Source organism: Bombus affinis, chromosome 15, assembly GCF_024516045.1.
Source record: "Bombus affinis isolate iyBomAffi1 chromosome 15, iyBomAffi1.2, whole genome shotgun sequence".
Taxonomy (NCBI): domain Eukaryota; kingdom Metazoa; phylum Arthropoda; class Insecta; order Hymenoptera; family Apidae; genus Bombus; species Bombus affinis.
Window position 1 is genome coordinate 1,003,620 of NC_066358.1, and position 22,102 is coordinate 1,025,721.

General features: G+C 30.3%; 1 protein-coding gene across 8 annotated transcripts in view; it reads left to right on the forward strand.

The window, feature by feature from the left end:
• Positions 1-22,102, forward strand: part of LOC126925022 (octopamine receptor beta-2R-like) — a 543,796-nt gene that overhangs the window by 403,250 nt on the left and 118,444 nt on the right. For 7 of the 8 annotated variants that reach the window (XM_050740130.1, XM_050740128.1, XM_050740133.1 and 4 more), the window contains one exon: positions 21,592-21,656. The exons of the other annotated variant lie outside the window; for it this stretch is intronic. The gene's annotated coding sequence lies outside the window, so the exon portion shown is untranslated. The remainder of the gene's footprint in view (positions 1-21,591; positions 21,657-22,102) is intronic. 8 annotated transcript variants of the gene reach the window in all.

Below are 22,102 nucleotides of genomic sequence, written 5' to 3' on the forward strand. Positions count from 1 at the left end.
CCGTTGCCTTCCTGGTGCGGATTAGGGTTGGATTAACGGTGTTGGAGTTAGGGGTTAAGGCTCGCGGATGCACAGCCTGTTCCAGCTTAACGGTAGAACTTGGTTTATCTCGTGCAACCACGAAGAACCGGAGAAATTTGGCGAACACCGAAGAATTGAGGATTTCTCTTGCTCCTCTCTCCTCATTTCCTTTTATTAAACATGTTCGCCTTGGTTATCGCTTTTCATTATTATTTATTATTATGGTAAGAGGATTTGGAAATGTAGAATTCGCTGCTAAAAGACTTCTATAAAATTTCATTCCGGTTAAATTTATTTTAGAATGAAAGCTGAAATGAAAGTATAATTTTGGGGATGAGTTTTGAGAAAATCGGGGAGATAAAATTTTTGGAAATGTGCGATATTGTTTTGATATTTGCTTAAAATTCATTGAGTCAATTTGTCGAAATTTTTATCTTTGTTATGATAGGTAGGTTGAAAAATGGAATAATTGAAAGATCTCTATAAAATTTCGTTTCAGCTGAATTTCCTCTGGAATGGAATTTGGAATGGAAGCGTGACTGCGGGAATGAAGTTTGAACCAGTACAACATATTTTACTTTATATTTACTTGGAATTTATTGAATTTATCTATGGAAATTTTTGTGTTGCGTGGTTAGTGGATTTGTAAATGTAGAGTTTACTGCTGAAAGACTTCTATTAAATTTTTGTTCGGTTAAATTCACTTCAGGATAGAATTGGAACTAGAGACAGGTTTCTGTATAAGAGGATCAATTTTGAGAAAATTGAGAAATTTGTATTTTTGTTGTGGCAGATACATTTAGAGATATAACATTTGCTGAAAGATTTTTATGAAATTCCATTTTAGTCCTTGCTTTAAAATGGTAGTTGCTATGAAAATATGTAGTATGACATTGGGGATGAATTTTAAAGTATTCTGTTTGATATTTATTTGGAATGTATAGAATTTTCATTCTTATTATAGTAAATAGATTTGAAATATATGATCCTCTACTGCAAGATTTCTGTAACAGGATGTGGAATAAAAATGAGATTCTACGGATGAATTTTGAATAAGGCGAATATAAGGCATTTGCTTAGAATATACTTCGTCACTGTTTATTTACTTTTATAAAATATATTTATCCATGTTTGTTTTCATTCGCTTTTATCCTTGCTGTTTTCAGTATGCAATGGAACTATACTTGATAAGGATTCACCTGTACCCATATACTCGTACTTTGCGACCTTTTGTCTATTGCTCTCGAATACACTTTCTGAAATATTTCTTTTAACCGTTATTAACAGACTACGTATTTTTATGAAAATTCGTATTTATGATTATGTAATTAATAAAACAGAAAAAAAGGCAAAAGATTGTTTTACCTACCAAATATTATAAAAAGCACTATACTTTAGGTATTTTAGACATTTTCTCATATTATGTGCATTTTGTGCAATATTGTACGTCCAAATTTCCTACAGATGCATAATCTGGTGCGCAATCCAATTATTAATATGTAATAAAAATCTTATTGTATTATAACTACTATAGTTTATAGTATGAATTAAAGTTCGATTAAATAGAGTAGCACGGCATTTTCCCGTACCTGTAAAAAGAAAACAGGAAACAAAGCTTTATTTCACAAATGAACATCGTTCATTTTTAAGTGCTTTTAAAACGTACTATGAACAACCGATCGTTCCTAACTCAGTCGGCGATTGTTTGTTTTGAAAAGCAGTCAGTAATAAAGGAATTATTGTAAACAACGAGTGGCTCGTTCATGGCGATTCAACCAGCTGAAAATAACTAACAAAAATAGATTTCGCAGCCCAGTTTACTATGCATATTCGCGGCGGAAAATTCAAATAGTGCTACGATGATCTTGTATACCCGTTATCTCCATTTACCTATCTATGTATCTCTCTATCTTTTTCTCTTTCGTTATTTAAATTTATGATTCGGTTTGTTCTCGAGATATGCTGATTTTGCATTTCTTGTAAGTCAATTTTTCAGCCAACTCGGTTGCGACAATATCCAACGAAGAACGATCCAATTTTTAATCATTTTTCCAACTTCTTTCAGGCTACTTACTAGTTTTGGTCGGTTTCTCGTTGCCCGCAAAATTTAGTGGAAAAATTGAAATGATGCTGATCGAAATTGCGAAGGATCGAATTTCAAAGAAATTTTTAGTGTATTTTCCTACAAGATGTTTGGATGTTTTGGTTTCAAAGGATGGTGTGCTCCAAAACACAAATAATCAAAGTTAAGTAGTCAAATAATCTTAATTAATTAATTATTAACAAATTCTATATTTAATTGTATTCTCACGTCGTATTACGCTTTTAACTTCCGCTGACTTATCTGCTGTCGCCTTACGTCTACTTGTGCTAGATACACTCGTTACCTAGTCACTTAACATTCGTTTGCTAGTCATTTAACATTCGTTAGCTAGTCAGTGCTGTCAGTCTTAATCTTTTGTTTTTAAAAATAATAGAGCTCTTGTAGAAAAATAATAAAAATCTCTCGGAACAACAATACCTATTTAAACCTTCACTTCCAACAAATATTCCATAACTTCCAATATACCATTATGTCGATAAGCAATTGAGTTCGATACCAATCGAGGAATAGATTGTAGTAACTAACAGGAAATACAGTGCAGTTTATAATTTAGAGATAGTTTTAGAGTAGGCTTGGGCTTTATTTGGAAGAAAAAGAGATAACCAATTTTCGATAGTGAGTCTTATGTGTTTTATTAATCCTTTGAGTGCTGTGGGCGCATATAGGTGTCTGGCGAAAGCTATCGGTGTGGACTAAGGACATATATATGCGCTTTCTGTAAGTGCTCGGCATGGGCAAAGGATGCATGTATGGGTTTTTCAATTTTTCCGAATACCTACGCAGAAGTAATACTATTACGTTTTTTATTTAGTCAGATTATTTTTAAATAATTTTGTATTAGTTAATTCTTCTGGATAAAATAAGAATGGGGTTATTATATTTTGAATACATTTACGTCATCAACAACATAGTAGAATTATTTTGCAATATAACGGTATTTGCCATGAGAACTGATTTTAATTCCAGTTACTCTTATGTACAATTACGTACCTGTGCTTGTATGCAAAATGTATCTTAATGAAATTTTTATTTATGCAGTTCACAATATTGACAATAGAATTAGAAACTATTCCAGAAATTATTTCAGGCAACATTATTCAAATACAAAATACTAAATAGAATGAAAAATTAGTTTGTTTAACAATTAAATAATAAAAGAATTAAAAAGATCATTGGCTTATTTAAATAAAAGAACGTATAATTATTTTAAAATAACATATAACTGAATAAGATCATATACGATATTTAAACAATCATTTTTCAAACATTTTATAAATAATGACTGAGCCTGGTTCAAAGAATGTGGTTTTATTTTTCTTAAATAAAATTTGGAAATTTAAATTTAAGGACGTCAAATTTTTAGATAAAATAGATTAAAATCGAATAATTAATCAATGAAAAATATATTTTTATAGAAGGTTTGTAAAGTGTTAATAATTACCATCGATTTTCGTCAAAGGTTTCGCTGACTTTGAAGTTTTGGAATTTGATGTATTAATTTAGCGAAATTCCTGTTTTTATGATGGAAATTTTTGTGGAAAACGTTTATGAAAAATTATAGCACACATACACTGCGAAATATCAGAAGATAATTTTGAAGCTAGAGATATCAGATTTTGAGAAACAAATCCCAAAATTCCTTTTTCAGAAAAATTTGCTAAATATATCAGTAAAATTTATCTGAAAAAGATGTAACAAATTTCATATGGAGTTTGAAACTTCAATTTAAAAGAATGATTCTAAAAATTCATGTAGTAATATTAACATCTTCTGAAAATTATACAATAATAACTCACTAAATGTAGAAGATTTTTGCAATTCTAAATTTTCAAATAGTGTAAAAATTTTATGTATAATCGTTGCTACAGTTATTCTAAAAATTCAATTTTTATAAACATTCGTTTTTATTTGAAACTGAGAGCTGATTTCAATACGCCGCTGAAAAGAGAAAGAAAGGAAACGAAAATATAAGAATTACCATGACATTTACCAAAATATTTGTAAAAAAACGTGGTCATGTATAAAAATTTTCAACCAAAGTCGTTATATTTTTATGATGCAATTTAAATATTCACTTACTAATTTTCTTGGAGCATCTAGAAAAATTCAATTTTCGCTCGAAACTGTTATTGATTCGACATGGAAAATTGTCGCGGTTCTAATTTTGCTATAATTTCGATTGCATATTCGCGACGAATTTCATGATTAAAAGCCTGCTGACCAGCAACGAAAATTTCGTTGATCTCACGTCTGGAAATTCACTACGGTATTTTCGTAACGTGAACGTTACCTTGTTACAGGAATTTACTTAAAAAATTAGTAAAGTTGAATTGATTTTACCAAAGGATTTTACCAAATAAATTTGGCATTTCTAGATAGAAATTCCCAGTCTTTTGATTATTTTAATTCTATTTTCTACAGTATTTTTTATATTTATTTTTTATCTCGTTTATGCTTAAGTACAATAAAATCAGTATACAAATCGATAATTTTGATAAGAGAACTTTTTCATTACAAAACACTTATCTTTACCTATAAAAATTATTCGAGGATAATATCGATAACAGAGGTACTTCAGAAAAAGCAATAATAACAACAAAGAAAAAGAATTGTTTTTGATAAAAATGTCATATTTGTATTTGCTTATGAATTTCAAGATGCCACTGCAGCTGAAATAATGCAAACTCTTTTACTAAGTTAAACTCAATTATTTCAATATGTTGTTACGTTGAATTGCAATCTGCTTGTACGAGAGCAAATTGAAAAGTTTCCGAAATGATAATAACAATAACGAATAAAATAACTAGCTACGTTTCTGGAAACTTTTCAATCTGTCCTTTACTGTATGTTACACTAGAGCTACACATAAAACTCATTAAAATGAAGAATTTGAGATTTTTTCTTTTCATAATTGATGGATATCGTATTTGTGGTCGAAGAGCCTGCAGTTCGAGTCTCAGTTGATTTTCGACTGGCACTTGTGTGACTCGCCTTATAGTCCGGTCAAAATAGACATTTCAAATAACAAAAATTCCGACAGAGCTAAATTTTGGTAGATACCTTGGGTACGGTTACAGACTTCTCACTTCTCAGATAATCAACAAACTCATCGCCTCTTTCGATACTTGCATCGATCAAAGTTTTCATTCCACGACTAACTGTAACAGTTTCACCTTCCGTCAAAAGTTTATTGCAAATAAAACACAATTGTGATATTTTTTAAAAATATTAATGGGTACAAACTGTAATAGTAGACGCTAGCAATAAATACATGTATTCATTCGAAAGAAACGTTCAACACTAAAAGTATTTCACTTAAGCCACTTCAGGAAAGCAGGTATATGAGCGTCGCCACGTGGACAATAGAACTGCAACTTTTAGAATGGCGATATCTTAGGAATGGTGATTCTTAGGAAAAAAGTGTATCTTCTTAGGAAAAAAGTGTATCTTCTTAGGAAAAAAGTGTATCTTCTTAGGGAAAAAGAAACATTTTTGTAGATAATTTTATGATCTACATTTTTTGTCTGGGCTATATTTTCGATAAAACTTACCGTTTTCAAGAAAAATTAAAAAAATCCGAAAATTTTGACTTTGACCTTGAATAACTTTTTTAGCACACATGGAATCAATGGGGACTTTTGGCACTTTATTTCTACTGGCGTACCCAAGGTGTCTACCAATATTTAGCTCTGTCGGAATTTTTGTTATTTGAAATGTCTATTTTGACCGGACTATTATTTGTAATTGTATGTGGTTGGAATTACGATCATTTAAAACTTTAGATTCCTCATGTTTAACTATTCCGTGTTACTTATTCTGCATGTAACTACTGACATATGAGATTACTAACACCTTAATGCTAACTATACAATATCCCTGCGCCTTGATTACTAGAACCTCGTACGCGAGGGCCATAATGATTATGTCAAAAGAAGACACTACATTGCTAGCAGTACTATCTAACAGAAACGAGAATATACAATGTCCCATTTAAATTGATTCCCGTGAATATTCCTGAAACTATCCACAATATCTCACCCACCGTTCAAGAGGGAAATTCAAACCATATCAATGCTCAACCAAACAAAATGAAAAATCACATGAACCTATTAGCGAAAACTATTCGGACATCTCCAGAAAACTTAGAAGAAAGCGCACGATTGATTTACTTACGAATATAATCAGAATATTGATTGATTCTAGTGATTGCCTGTAAATGTACCGAAATCGACACGCCCAATAAAATTCAATTAAAAGAGATGTAACTAATTGTACCGAACAATTAGGAATTAGAATTTATAAAGGAGATATAAAAAATATATTTGTACATACAGATGTTTTTGGCAAAATTAATGTGAACTTTATTGAGGCTCATTATCCACGAAATGTCGCTTCATGGAAGCGTAAGCTTTGTCTATTATACATGACAATACGTTTACGCCGGTGTTCAGTCTACAATTAGTAAGATACAGAAAGATAAAATTTGCCTGATTATTAAAATATCAAGCTATGAAGAAAACGCTTTCATCTTACATCACTACATTCGTTTATATATAATGCTCGCTGTACGGGAGCGTGCTTGTTGTTGTTATTGTTAATGTTTATTATTGTTATTGTTAAGCGTACTTATTGTTAGTTTCATAGTATTACTTGAATTATAAATTCATGCTATGTATATAATGTAACATGATTTGCTATATATTGCAAGCTGATCTAGTATTAAACTTACTTGAAGCGAGAATACCTTCAATATTATACAGGGTTCAAAATAACATGTACAAGCGGGCATGAGGTGACACCTTACGAAAAAATAAGAAAATACATGTGAGAACAACACTTTATCGTTCGACGCTTATAATTAGTCTTTGAGATAATCGAGTTTGAAAATTTGTGAAGTATACTTGAACTTAACTAATTACCGACTGGGTATGAGTAAACAATCAGCAGAAGATTGTTACATGCGAAGATAAGTAAGAAATAAAATTTGTCCGTTCAAGCCTTCATTTTCAAGAAAATACAGTTTGAACGTGTTTAGTTAAGGATTGGCATAGTATACTCGTGTGCGAAATTCTCAAATTTATTTTTCCATCGGAAAAAAGGCGTCGTGAAAAAATTTTATTCTACATTTTTGACTTATTCCTCGTTCCTTTACTTGTGTTCAGTCCGCAATTACTCACGTTCAGGTATACTCATGTATAATAGATTTTTCATTTCGATTTTCTGGAAAACGAAATATTTTATTCTCACTTTGATAAGGAATCACCTTATGTTACATGTTATGCTAATTCTATATGTTATTCGGCTGCATCCTATATATTTCTATATTTTATTGCTACATTATTACCATTTTCTATATTGTCTATTTCCAGTCTAGATTTTCTATTTTCTGAATTGGTTTAACAATTACATTATAATTAATTTAACCGTATTATTATACGTGATATACGCACGCACGTACACACGCACACACGCACGCACACATATATTATATTATAGCTATGTAATATCAGAAATAAAATATTATTGATGATGATTTATTTACAATAAATGGATTGTACAGATGTTAAACAGAAAAACGATGGTTGTTTAACGTGAACTAATCACAATAACGGACTATAATTTAGACAACTCAATAGTTAATTTGCAACTCTTGTTACCATGGATCCAACGCTCTCTCTTTCACGCGAACCACATTCTCCCGACGACGCAACTCGAACTCTCTGACCTCTTGATTCACACTCTCTGGCTTCTCCACTGACACTGACTATTCTACCATCCCTTTGTCTTTTCTTAGGCCCACCACGCACGTGTTCCGCAACCGTTCGTGGCTAGGGTCACGTAGGCCTTTTCTACGGAACTATTCAATTGAAGGACCGACGACACATTGATGGGCCCGACGAAGTCTCGACTCTCACGTCATTGTTTATGGTTTATCCGATATCTCTTAGGGCTTTTTGTTCACGTTACTGACACGACTGGCTCAGTTCAAAACCGGAAATAAAGATGTGGTGGCACTCGGTAACAATATATATCGCCGAAGCGAAGTGCCTAATGAACCATCAATATTCCAACGGTGCTTCCGCCGAATGTTCGAGAAGAAGGTGTGTGTGGCAACAGTCGCGGACGCCTAACAAACTCGAGAATAGTGGAGATATTGAGGAGTGACAAAAGAAAAATAACCGATTCCGATCGGAAGTCGAGTTGTAAGAGTCAGTCTTGAAAAGTCACCTCTAGATGTCGGAAGTAAATTGTAAATCAAATGTTAGAAAAAAATGAAGTTTCTTTTTTTTTATTTTTCATCTTAAATTTCTTTTTTTATTTTTTTGTTATTTTACGTGACAATACTATAGTTATATATATATAACTATAACATAACTGTAAATATCATTATAATACATATAATATCAACTTTTATACTAAGAAAAGGATAAAAATAATAAAATGTTTATATGATGTTAGAATAACAAGTACTCTGACAATAGAGGTTCTATTGTATTGTGATATGCAATTATATACTTTTATGATTGTAACTATAATATATAATAAAATATACATATATTTTATTAACTTATGGAAGAATATTCCTAACATTATACAATTATATATATGCGTTTGTTCATAAAATCGTCTGATACTTTAAGGATTAATTAATCACGAATGAGATAAGCATTTTGTACAATAAATTTATACGTTCAATGTGATTAATTTCGTTGAATAATCACGAAAGCTTATTTTATGTTGGCGTACGAATATTTTCATAATCGTTATTTACTTATTGAAATTTCCAGTTTCCGATATATTTACGGACGTAGCGAATTTGTTCCGCAATCGTGCATGATCTCCCCAATTTTATCCAGAATTACTTGAAAATATTATATATATGAAATGGAAAAATCGTGAAATTTTTCAGAAATTCAATTTTTGCGTCGCATTAAAACCATCGAAATTCTTATGCGCTCTCAACGGATTTCACGATTTTCGCTAGCAAATACATGAAATTATTTATTGCCCTATTTTAAAGTTCTATTTGAAAAAGGTTGTTATTAGAACCTTTTACTGTTTCTTCTGTGGCACTATTCGCTAATTTTTATGATTGAACAGATTTGTTAAATGTCCAATTGTATGAATTACTAATCTATAAATATAATATAATGATTTATCAGCGTTATTTTGTATTGGAGGAATTATTTTTAAAAAATATGAAGGAGCGTCGAAATATGCATAAATGGTTATTGTATAGTTTAGATTAAACAAAATTCGATACATGTATTATTTTAGTCCTTTATTTGAATTTTGTGTCTTTGCTTTTTAATATAGATATTATGTTCTTTATGAGAAAGTTTATAGATTTTCAAAGCATTTTATTGAATTCTTTGCAAGATCTTTAGGTCAGCATTTAATTTGTTGCTTTCACTTGAAACACGTGTATTGTATTCGAAGACTTGTTTATTATACAGGGTGGTTGGTAACTGGTGGTACAAGTGGAAAGGGGGTGATTTTACGCGAAAAAATATGTCGAAAATATAGAATAAAAATTTTTCGTTTGAGGCGTTGTTTTCGAGAAAATCGACTTTGAATTTTCGCTCGGTACGCGTACACTTTATCACGTCTCGTTATAACGGATCTTACTGTAGATCGTCTGTCAGGATGTCGACGATTGGGATACCGGTGTCTGTAATGATCAACTGCGGCTGATGCGTTACCACCACACGCACCTAACGGAGGTATCATGTCCGTATATTCCAGATTGCTGTATGTAGACATGATGGTAGACTAATAGGTACTGATAGTGGATAGCGATAAAAGTCGGGTAGTAAGTTAATAGGTAGGAAAACACTTTGGTCACATTGGAAGTGTTTATCAACATAACGTCAATCGATACAACGATATACAGTGAGATCCGTAATAACGAGACGTAATAAAGTGCACGCGTACCGAGCGAAAATTCAAAGTCGATTTTCTCGAAAACAAAGCCTCAAACGAAAAATTTTTATTCTATATTTTCGACATATTTTTTCGCATAGAATCACCCTCTTTCCGCTTGCACCACCAGTTACTGAAGTTTGGAACTTTGAACAACTCCTTAATACTGTAATCTAGATTCTACCATAGCCGTAATTAAGCAATTGTCGTCATTCAACCCGATTGTATTTGTTCGAGATTTATGATAGTGAGCTTGGGCTCGAGGCGACAACCAGTCGCCGAACGTAGCCGCGGTTAAGGGATGAACGCTTTGCCTAACAAAGGCGTGGAGTAATTCTATAGCTCTCCTTAAAAGAAATAGTTGTAGCGGCACGCGACAGTAAACATTCTAACGGTTTCTGTCCTGTGGCTCGCCACACGCAGACTGTATTCTTCGGGTAAGATGATTGCCAGATGTCAACGCATCTCCACAGTATATGTTTAGCTAGCCTGAGGACCTGTTATAAATCTTAAGTTTCAATTATATAAAGTCTTTCAAATAGACAAATAGCCCGTGCCCCAACTACGGGAAGATAAGAGAAATCTATCCTTCCACGAACAACGCTTCTCGCTAGCAACTTTCCTCAAGGACAGCTAATATCTTTCTCTAACCACCAACATGGAAATTGACCAATTAACAGCAACGTCAATTTCCCTCACCCTTCGAACGAAGACTTTTCTCCGCGAATCCGATGATCTCGTGCCCTTAGGCACACCCATCATAGTTTTCTTCGACAGCGTCACCGCGACGGAGAGTCACTCTCTAGTGCGATCTCATCAGTAATCGACCTGTCTTTCGTATACGTAATAATTGCGCCTTGCTCTAACATACAGTGTAACTTAGACGCTAACGAAGGGTAAAGTTCGTCATCCCGTTGACCGCGGATTCGTTATTGAGCCTAGGATCATTGTCATTAGCTTCTCGAGTATCTAATTATCGCGATTACTTGTCCAATTCCATCATAGTCATATTTGCACTAGTAAATATCTCCTATATCGCATAACGATCACGTCTAGCGCCAATAGGGATTCATTTCACGTCCTTAACCCTAACTCTAATCTTAACGCCAACCCGACATATATATTGTATATGCATGTTTTAAATTTATAATAGATATTCATAATAATTATAAGAAATATATTTATAATAAATTTTCATAGCCTAATTTCTCATTTAAATATAAATTTTGCAGATTTACTTATTTAACTAGTATTAACATATTTCGAAGCTTCTATATAGTTTTCACGTTTTGGAACTAACTTAGATTAGGACACCGATTTTTGGGTTAATATCTTTGACTTCTCACAGGTCCAAGAAAATTCTTCTTATTTCCATTGCTTTTTGTGTAAATTTGTGTAGCTATATTACATCTTCTTTATCGATTTTGAGTGTGTAGATTATGTGTGTTCCTATACTCTCTTGCCCTAAAATTTTGATATATAGAACAGTTCCTTGTTAGGAATGTTCAATTGTTTTAGGTCTGTTTTTATTGCATAGTTTACCAATGTCCTTTTGCATTTAATTGGAATATTTGTTTTTGTATATCCTTTCGCTTTTATATAACAGAAGTCTTTATTCTCTTTGTACTCAGCATTGTACGAAGATGCAGTGAATCTACTTACGTCTTCCTATATTAAGTTTATTTTATGTATCTTTAATTAATTACTTATATTACTATATATTATATATACTATTATATATAATAATATTTATTTAATATGTTCCTTAATATAACAATATTTGTTAATGCCGTACTTATAATAATAAAATAAATTCAAAGTCGTACATAGCATTCATTTGATTAATAATACAAGAGTCTGATAACTAACTTTAGTAAGTTTGTTTGCTTTTAATAAACACATCGTCTTTTTATATCGAGAAATTCTTTTTTCAGACGATCCGGAATATTTAAAGATCGAATTTATTTTCAAATCACGACCAGCAGCAATTTTCGCGTACGACTGCTGCCAAAATCGCATTAAAGTCCGGCCACAGCATTCAGAGACACTCGTGTCATTAAAATGATGCATGGCTGACGTCCAAAAACCTAGTTGCTCTGTACCAACTTAAAATATGCTTCCACGATCTGTCAGATTTTTATTTTCTCAATCGCATGATTTAGTTTGATTATAATTAAATTCTTTCCATATAAAAATACGTCGATGAAGGTTAACCAAAAATACATGTCTATTACATACTTAAAATTTGTGGTCGCAGTGCGTCATGTTTGGTGCGGATATACAAATTTATTCGTTATGATTCCATTGTGAAATGAAACTTATGTTTTCACGTGAATTACACGCGTAAATTAATTTCCATGATTTACGTTTAGCAATTGTTAGTTTAAATTTGAATAGTTCTGTTTTATGAACGTTTCAAAAAGGGACAGTGATTATAATGACAGACATTGTAACCTCTGCAAAATTGAATCCATAAAATTGCAATTACACTACGTCTTATTTAGATTATAATTCGTCGGATAAGGGGAAGCAGATTTTTTTTCGAAGCGCCATCCTCGATATACAATACAAAGAACTATTATTAGTGATCACCGCTATCATAGTTTGTGACACGGCCATGGTATATTTCGAGTCTCTTAGGGACTTGAATGAGAGAGCACTTGAAACTTAGAAAAGTCGCGCGCCACACACACCTACAGTATAAATCCGAAGGGTCTTGACTGGTGTTAAGCACTGGCATCAATTGTCGGAATTTGGAGGGAATTTCCTAGAATTTAGAGACCATTTCTAATGATTCCTGGAACGGATTTCTGGAAGAAAATCGTGAAGTTTCGCAAAGATGCTGATTGGCCGTTGTTTTTAGAGAAGTAGGCCAATAAGTGGCCTTGAAGATTCTTGATCAGAGTTTGAAGCTAGGATGATTCCTGGAGGGGGCGAGGGTCACTGAGAGGAGAGTTTAGTTGTCACAGTTTAGAGTTGCGTTGTGCTAAAGTAGAAAGAACCGCCGTCAGAGAAGTGAAGAAACGACTATCAAGAACAGAAGTAAGTAGTTCTCGCAAGTCAGAATAGTATTCAGATACCAATCAATTCAGTAAAGCTTACTAAATTTCAAAGTTCAGTGAGTTCAGTCAGAAGGCTCAATTAACACAACGTTTCCAATAACGTAAATTGGGTAGTCCTTCGGGAAGAGGCAACACATATTGTTCAATGTTGAAGACCAGAAGAAATTGCTTAAAAATTTGTTGAGCGAAGCAGCCCTTTGGTTCAAATAACTGTAGTCCGCTGGAGAAACCTTATACTACATATTACTAATATGAAATGATTGTAAAATGTTATATTATCGTTATCATTAACACATAAGGAATGAAGTATGCCATGTTTGAAATCATTCCTCGAAAAGAATGAATTGCATTCATTGGAGAAAGGATGCATTCCATGGAAGATAAGCTTATTTCTTGTTTCATAATTGTAGAACCAACATAATAGAATATTTTATTACCCAAAAATTGAATTCTGGATACAAGAAAATGTAATTGTAACAGTTATGTAGTTAGTAATGTCCCTCTATTTTCAGTAAGTTGAACTATTGAGTATTTGAGCGAAAGCTCATAAGACTATTCGATCTTGCTATAAAGAAATTGAAAATTTCAAGATGATTTTATAGATGGTAAAATGAATTGAAATAAAATGTAAGATGATAAATTTAAATTTCTTAAGTAATTTTAAACATTCCTAAAATGCTTCATCATAATCAAAAAGTATCAACATCTCAGAGAAAAAGTTCTCAGGTCCATCTTCATATGACCTTTTTTCATCTTTAGGAACAACAGAATGTGGACCAAAGTTTGATCACCTATGTGCTTGCCACTCCGTATAATAAAATAAAATCTCTGCCCGAGTCCTACTTTTAAAATTATTTTCACAAGAATATGAAATATAGGAAGTAAGCTAATTGAAATAAGAATATAAAAATTCAGTTTAGTTATAGGTATTGGAGAAAAAAAATGTTTTTTCATGTAAAAGTAGATTACTACAATTAGTATATTTATAGTATATTAGTAGTATATATTAGTATATTTTTCCATATGAGGCTTTACTTTCAAGAAAATCGATTTTGAATATTCATTAAATAAGCACGTATTTAAATAACAATAACCTTCATGCACATATTTAATCTTTCTCTTTGACAAATCTGGCTAGTGGACACTATTTCTAATTGTATTTACAAACACTGCGAATCAAAGCTTGGTACGATTTTCAAGAATTCAATAGTTTCAATAATTTATTCGCTTTAATAATTTACAGAATGCTGAAAATGTCGGCTCTGATGCCGTAGACAGATTTTTCCTGAACGAATAATTGATGTACTTAAATTCTTCGCTCCCTTGAGTGCCCGCATCCATTAATTTATGATAATTTTGAGTATTTTTAGCCTGAATTATTTCTGTGCTGTAGGAAGAATGAATAAAACAGTAAAATCATGCTTCTTTACTTCACTGAACACGAATGTATCTGCGATATCAAGGGTGATGTTTTCAATGCTCTGTAAATTATTCGAGCAATTTGATTCTATATGTATTTATGCAACGTTAGAAAATAAGAAGAGAGAAAGATAAAATGATAGAAATTATCACATTATTAAAAATTGTACCAAATTCATGCTGACATTATCTATAAACAGATATATTCCAGTTTCATAATTTCGTTCAATTTTGTAGAAAATTAGAAGAAATGACCTGAAAAATTATCAGGAATATATTACAAAATTATTATTTCATTTTATATATTGAGCTACAAAAATTCTATAGATATTTTGTATTCTAATACAAAATTCATTAGTTAAATAGTTCTTCTGAATAATAAAATTAAATTCTTTTCTATATCTATTTATTTTTCTCCATCACATTTACGTATACCATCATTATTTTTACTATTTTCTAATTCCATGCAATGTGTCAATCCTTAGCAGAATTTTCGGAATATTCTAACTAATTCATCTACAATCTTCTCAAAGCAAAACATTATGTGTCAATACACAAATATTAATCCATTACCAATCTATAACTTTCTATGTATGTAAATGGCTTTTAAAAAATTTTGAAGTCGTACTCTTACATGAACAGAATTTTTTAATCAATCGTTTCCCTGAAGATCTTGGTCAATTATTACATTTTAACATTGTAACAGAATAATGAGATAGATACAGGTGATAATTAGATTTAATCAATGCAATTTTGTGTACAATGTTTCATCACTCCAACCATAATTATAATTTATGACAATTATATACTCCCCTCGACCCCAACCTAACCCTCGACTACTTTCCTCCTCGTAACCACATTCAGGAACTGATAAGTTCGCTCACTCTATATTCATGTAACATTTATTTATTAAATCAGTAATCTATGCTTACATTGTTCACTTCTTATTAAATATCATAAGTAACATTTGTTAATATATATGAGCGAAATTTTTCAAATATATGAAATTGATTTCAAATCAAACTCTTTGATCCAATTTGGATGCTATTCTTTAAGCAACTATATACAGTTAGTAGATATCGATGGAAACAATAGTTAATATCAATTAGTATAAATGAAAAGGCAATACTTAAAAATGAATGAAAATTACTCTTGCAGGAAAATCTAAGTTAAGTGAATTGTGATGTTAAAGCAACTGAAATACGTGTTTCTTTCTGAAAATTCATATGAATTTACTGAAATATCAGTTACTCATTACAGACAAATATGTAACTTGCATGACGCAGATTGTTTCAGATTAAATTTTATTAAGTATTTTATTTTAATTACGATTGGAAGTAAGGAATGGACTATAGAAAAAGTATTGTTAAATCATAATTTTGAACAAAAACTTACAAAAATATCAAGATTTTGATGTTGATGTATTAGGCGTTTAAATACTTGTGCACTGTACTGTCTGTCTTTCAGTAGCAGTACAGTATACAGTAAAGAATAATTTTTTTAAATCATAGGCGCATATGACAAAATGTTATTCCATATTTTTAATTTACTCTTAATAAAGAATTATTTTATTTCTTGTTGTGTCACAATTTGAGAACCATTTAAATTAAATCGAAAAGTGTTAGAAAATTAATGATATAAAGTAAACGAAAATGCGTAGAGAAATTTCTTTGATAAATCCTGAATTCCATTTGACGTAATATTTCAACTATTTCATTTCAGTAAAATCACAAGCCGGTTGTTGATGATCATAGCTTTGAATATTACATGAAAGAGTGGTGTCTGAAGTGATGGAAAGAGTCTCTGAGGAATCATGCAGGCTAAGTTGGCTCCATCGTTCGGGATGGAGAATTTTGTAGGAAATGGAAACTGGAGAAGTATTTGTTCAAAGAATGCATGTTGAAAAGAAGGGCATTAAATAACGCAAAAATCGAAAACGAATGGTAAAAGCGATAGAAAATCTGATGGAAATAAAACCTTCTCTTCAAATCTGATGTAAAATAAATGTTTAGAGTATAATAAATCGAATATTTTGCTAATATTGATTAATTCAAATATTATTAAATATGTAATATTTATTATATATTTCAGAAAGGATAGTAGATATCACTATATTATTTATAAGGTAACTACTATCTATTATTATGAATTATTATTTATTCTTCTGTTATAGAAATTATTTAATACCCTTACTCAGCTTTTTCTTAAAACTTCTATATCTTGTAATTGAAAAGACTGCAAAAAACATATTTTTTTTTAATCAATTTTGAAAATATGAATCTTTCTAAATATCTTAATTTAATAATTTTGAATAATTCAATGTTTTTTAAAATTTCTAATACGATGGCTACATAAACCTTTATTTCGAAGATTGAATTACATTAGCAAAGCAATTATTCTAGACAATGTATGTATCATAAGCAGGTTTACTTTTTCCTTATTCCGAGAACACGTTTCTCAATTTTCTTCTCTCTCGTGATCTTCCCTCTCTTACCTGTTGATAAATTTTTGCCGCTGTTCTTATTGAATATTTTATTCAAATAAATTCTTATTTAAATTAGTTAATAAATGAATAATCGTTGTTTCTCAAAGAACTGTTTCTCCTGTAGAATTGTACGTTTTGTTCATTCTGATTTATTTTTTCAAGATTTCAAGAAACATATTCACTGAAATTTCTTGCGATTATTTTTAACAAGTTGCTGAATATACTAAACGGAGAAGTTTGAAAAGCAGTACATATATACATTGAGGAAAATATCATTTAATAGTGTCTGAATAATTCTTCATTAATTAGTTAACCTTTTCTACTTTAAGGTTTATGTATCTGTACACGTATCAAAAATGTCTATAATTTATTTATTAGCAGAATCAAATTTTTATCGGAGTTATTTAAGTAGTTAAAAACCACAATTGGTGGGCTCCTTCAAATTGCAAATAACTGCTTGAATTGTGATAAGTTTGGAAATTAAATACAATGTTTCAAAAAGTTTTAAAACCTATTGTCTAATAGGTAAATATATATAATTGTTCTGGGAAATCTTTAATTACATCCTTCTATCTTTCAGTGTCCATAATCTGTTACTTTCTAATACCTATTTTTTTATAATGGAATCGAATCCTTAACATTTTCAATTATCTTAATGTTTTTTATTTTATGTATACTTTCATTTTCAACAACGTAAAGTTTAACATACACGCGCCAATACATTGTACTGTATCATGTTATAATGAAGTGTATAGAAAATACTTCTGTTTCAAAAAATAGCAAAACATATCGTTGTAAAATAAAATACGTTCAGATAATAATACGTTTGAATAGCAGAGATAAAATCGTATTAGGACAATGGGAGCACGGATAATGGAATTTCTACTATAGCTGGAAAAAGTTGTGTAGTAAACGAAAATCAATTTTCTGCGGAAGAGAGGATCTCAGAGAGTAGTTCTGGAAATTATGAGGAAAAAATGTTAATGTTTTGAGTATTCTCAATTAGAAACCATGAGATTGGGAAATTCGAAGATCAACATGTTTTAGTATGAAACTTTAAAATTTAAATTTCAATATTTTTAAAGGTTACAGTTACAATCTGAAAATTTTGAAACTTTGAAGTAGATTTTTATTCCTGACCATTGTTTTTTCACAATTAAAGGTGAGTGCATTAAACTATTTCTTACACTAGTTACTATATTTATTACTTCCGCATAGGTCTGCGGTAAATACGTAGACGTTGAGTGTATTTTATAGAGAAATAATTAAATTACTTTGAAATTTACAATTATTTTATAAATATAAAAAAACATTTTCTTAAGAACTGTTGTAGTTAAAAATACAAATGTAAATGATGTGAAGAAATTAGAGCTAAAACGATGTGTTCTACTCGATTCACCATTTCATCTAATGAAAATCATCGTATTTGTGTTCCCAATTTTTAAATTGAGTAAAAAGAATGTAAGAGACAAGCAATTGAAGTCTGTATAGATCGAACATTCTACAAATACAGCGAATAAAATTTTATTTTTTTAATAAAAACCGTATTATATGAGCTTTATTCATTTGAATATATGAAGTCAGTATGTACATATTAAACTTTATTTTATCTATTTATTCCATAAATTAGTATTATTCTATAGACTATTTTTTCCAATTCAACATCTCTGTTGACAGATGGGCATTTCAATGTTACGGAAAGTAATTACCAAATAGCCGTTGTATATTTTGAATTATTCATTCATATATGTATAGAAATTTCGTATATATTACACATAGTATATTCAGAAAAATTATCCGCAAGTATTCGAATATTTTCGTAATAGTATTATCAACAAACTGCAGATTTTTATGCAAATTCGTATTTTTATTACAGAAACGAAATGTAGAAATGTATTTCATTCACTGAATATTATAATAAGTTCTATACTTTTGATATTTTATGTAGTTTTGCATGTTACGTGCAGTTTGTGCACTTTTGCAATTTTAAATTTCCTACAAATGTATAAAAATCGAAAAATTATATTTATGTTTTTGTTTATCTCATCAGTGGTCCTTTGTTTCTTCTATTTCAAATTTTCGGCATTTAATGGTTATTAGTGGTTGTTTTACATTATCAGTATGTAACATGTTATCTTATATTAGGTAGGAAGTTCAATAATTTTCAGGAACGCCAACATTTTTTTTAGAGTAGTTCTCTTTTTGTAAAATATTCAATGAATTGGACGAAAAGTCTTATTATGTTCATTTAGTTCCATATTACAGTTTACAAGGATGATTTCTTTTCTTTTTCCCATTCCAACGATGAGTAATAACAATGGTTTATTTCTAGAAAATAATACTTGAAAATATTAAGGATTTCTTAGCAAGCAAAACATACAGATGATTACTAAAAGTATCGCATATTACTTGGAAATAGCTGCTCGAATACCAAAAGTGAAAGCACAGCAATGACGAAAGGTGTACCGACTGACGGAACGCGTAATAGATTCCGGTAATTAATTTGAACACCGTGTGTCAGGTACTGGGAATGCCAGACAGGCAATTAACAATAGCACAGAGCCGGCTCGTCCATGATTGAAGAGCGATTCTCGATGTTAGAGCTGCACGGTGCATTTCGGTAGACAAAAGGAAACATGAATGTGAAATAGAATTGAAACGGGAGTTTCAATACAAAAACATTAAAAAGTTTGGTAGTTTCTTTCATGATGCTGCTAATGGGCATAGTTTCTTATTTGAATTTAGACGGAAGACATTAACTTTGCTGTGATTTTCGAATTTTCATATTTCAATTTTTATGTTAGTTCATATGTTAGCAAACATAAAAAACTTGATCAGTCATATCCTAATCATCTGTCCTATGTATAGTATGAGAAAAGTACGACATCAAATTCACTAAACATAAACAAAAGGACTCCTGTAGTCTTCCTATAGGATGTATATTTTTATTATCTAGTATAGATACGTATTTGTTTTATTGATATCCTGATCATGGACACGAACAACGTTGAAAGATGTATGTATCTTATATCTCTAATTAGAGAAAAAATGATTTCGTTTATTTTGCGATATTGCGATATTTCACGAAATCGAATTGTAAAATCATTGCCATCACAGTACCAACAGCAATTTTATCATACTTTGCTCAAATTTGAGATACTCTTTAATGTTACAAAAATGCAACCGAACGAAAATGATCGAATGAACGTAACAGGATTAAGAAACGAAGAGTTACAAGATAAATCATTTGATCTATGTATTTGAATAATTTCTAAATTATGTGTTGATTGATAAATTTTACACAAAAATTGCAGCATCTTGGGGAAAATATAATGTAATATACAGTCAGCCACGAAAACCTACATACATCTATATACTTTTTAAATTAGATAAATTATAACAAAGACGTTAGATATAGTATTCCTTTCAGCATCAAATTTCGTATTCATTAAATTGTCACATACGTTTAAAAAGATAACATAATCTATTATATTTTTATAAAGGAAAAATAAAAGAAAAGAAAATGCGATGTCAGAAAAGACATTAGGTATAATAATACCTAAAAGGTTATACATATCAATACATTACACTAATATGTTAATATCTTATGTTAATTTCTTCTGGGCATGTGGATTTCTTTTGTAGGTATTAATAACAGTTTGTAATATTTTTGGTGCAGATGAAGATCATGGAATTATTAACATGGAATTAACAAAAATGTATTAACAATTATTCGTCCTCAATTGTCTAATATCAGCAAAGACTACGTGTTTCACGAAGATTTTGTTGGTGTTGTTTTATTTATAATTAAAGGGCTATTTTTTTCATTAAAAGCACAGTATTTGAAACATTTTCACCTTTTCCTAATGTGAACGGTATGTTATTATATAGATTTGTTTGGAAAATTTGTTGTATTATATATCATATACTATTATTATTGACATCTCCAATAATACTCATGTTGTTCTATGCGACAAAATCATAAAGCAGCACATAAGGTATAAAAGTAAAGAAATTACAGGAAAATAACACGAAAATTAGCAAAATCACATAGGGAATTTCAAAAAATTTTCCCAAACTTAAAATTGTACAAGAATAAATAGTTTTAATTCACGTATAATCAATACAACACAAAAATATCTGATAGTTCCAAAAATATTTCCCTAGTATATTAAATTTATTGATTTATAGGATGGCTAGATTTTAATACCGAACATCTTCTTCCGAACATCATCTTCCACTTTATTTTAGTTATAATAAACAATAATGAAAAGAATATACGAATGAATAGTTTTCTTCCATATTATATTTCATAATGAAAACAGAATATTATAATATTTATAGTATTTCATTAGAATTCTTTGCGTTAATTAATTCTTCATTTCGATAATTATTCGAATTAACGTTATTTTTTAATTCTCTTATTCTATATCACATATTTATTAAAATATAAATATTTGTTCAAATCGAATATGTCATATAATGATGGAAATTTTTCGATAATTATATAAAATGCTAAACTACTTCTCAATCGAATAATAATATTTGGTCTAATATTTTTTATTGTGTATTTTCAGGTACTATGTAGGTACTCAGGTGATAGATCGGATAGTGTGTGGATAATAACCATTCTACAGCTTTAGTAAGTTAATCAATTCGTTAAATGATTAAAAATATTTTCTCATAAAAACAAATATGCATATTAGTTTCTAAGAATGAAACTTTATACATTTTTATTCCATGAAATTATTACTGCTATCTTTTCCTCATTTTTGCATATCTTACTTTGTACATAGATGTTTCTATGAGTTATTAAAAATACAAGAATAATAAAATAATAAAATGTATAAAAGATAACGTAACCTCGATAAATAATATTCAGACGAGAAAGACATATGTCATACCTACTATTATGCGAGTTCATTGTCTCAACATAGAGATATGTAAATTATCTCGTAGAAATTACGATTACGACGAGGTAGTATAACATAAATTAGGACAAATCATTAGAAATCTTGTATTAATTTTGTTTAAAGCTTTTGAATCTTGAGATAAAGTTTAAGAAATTTATTTTCGGAAAAAAGCATA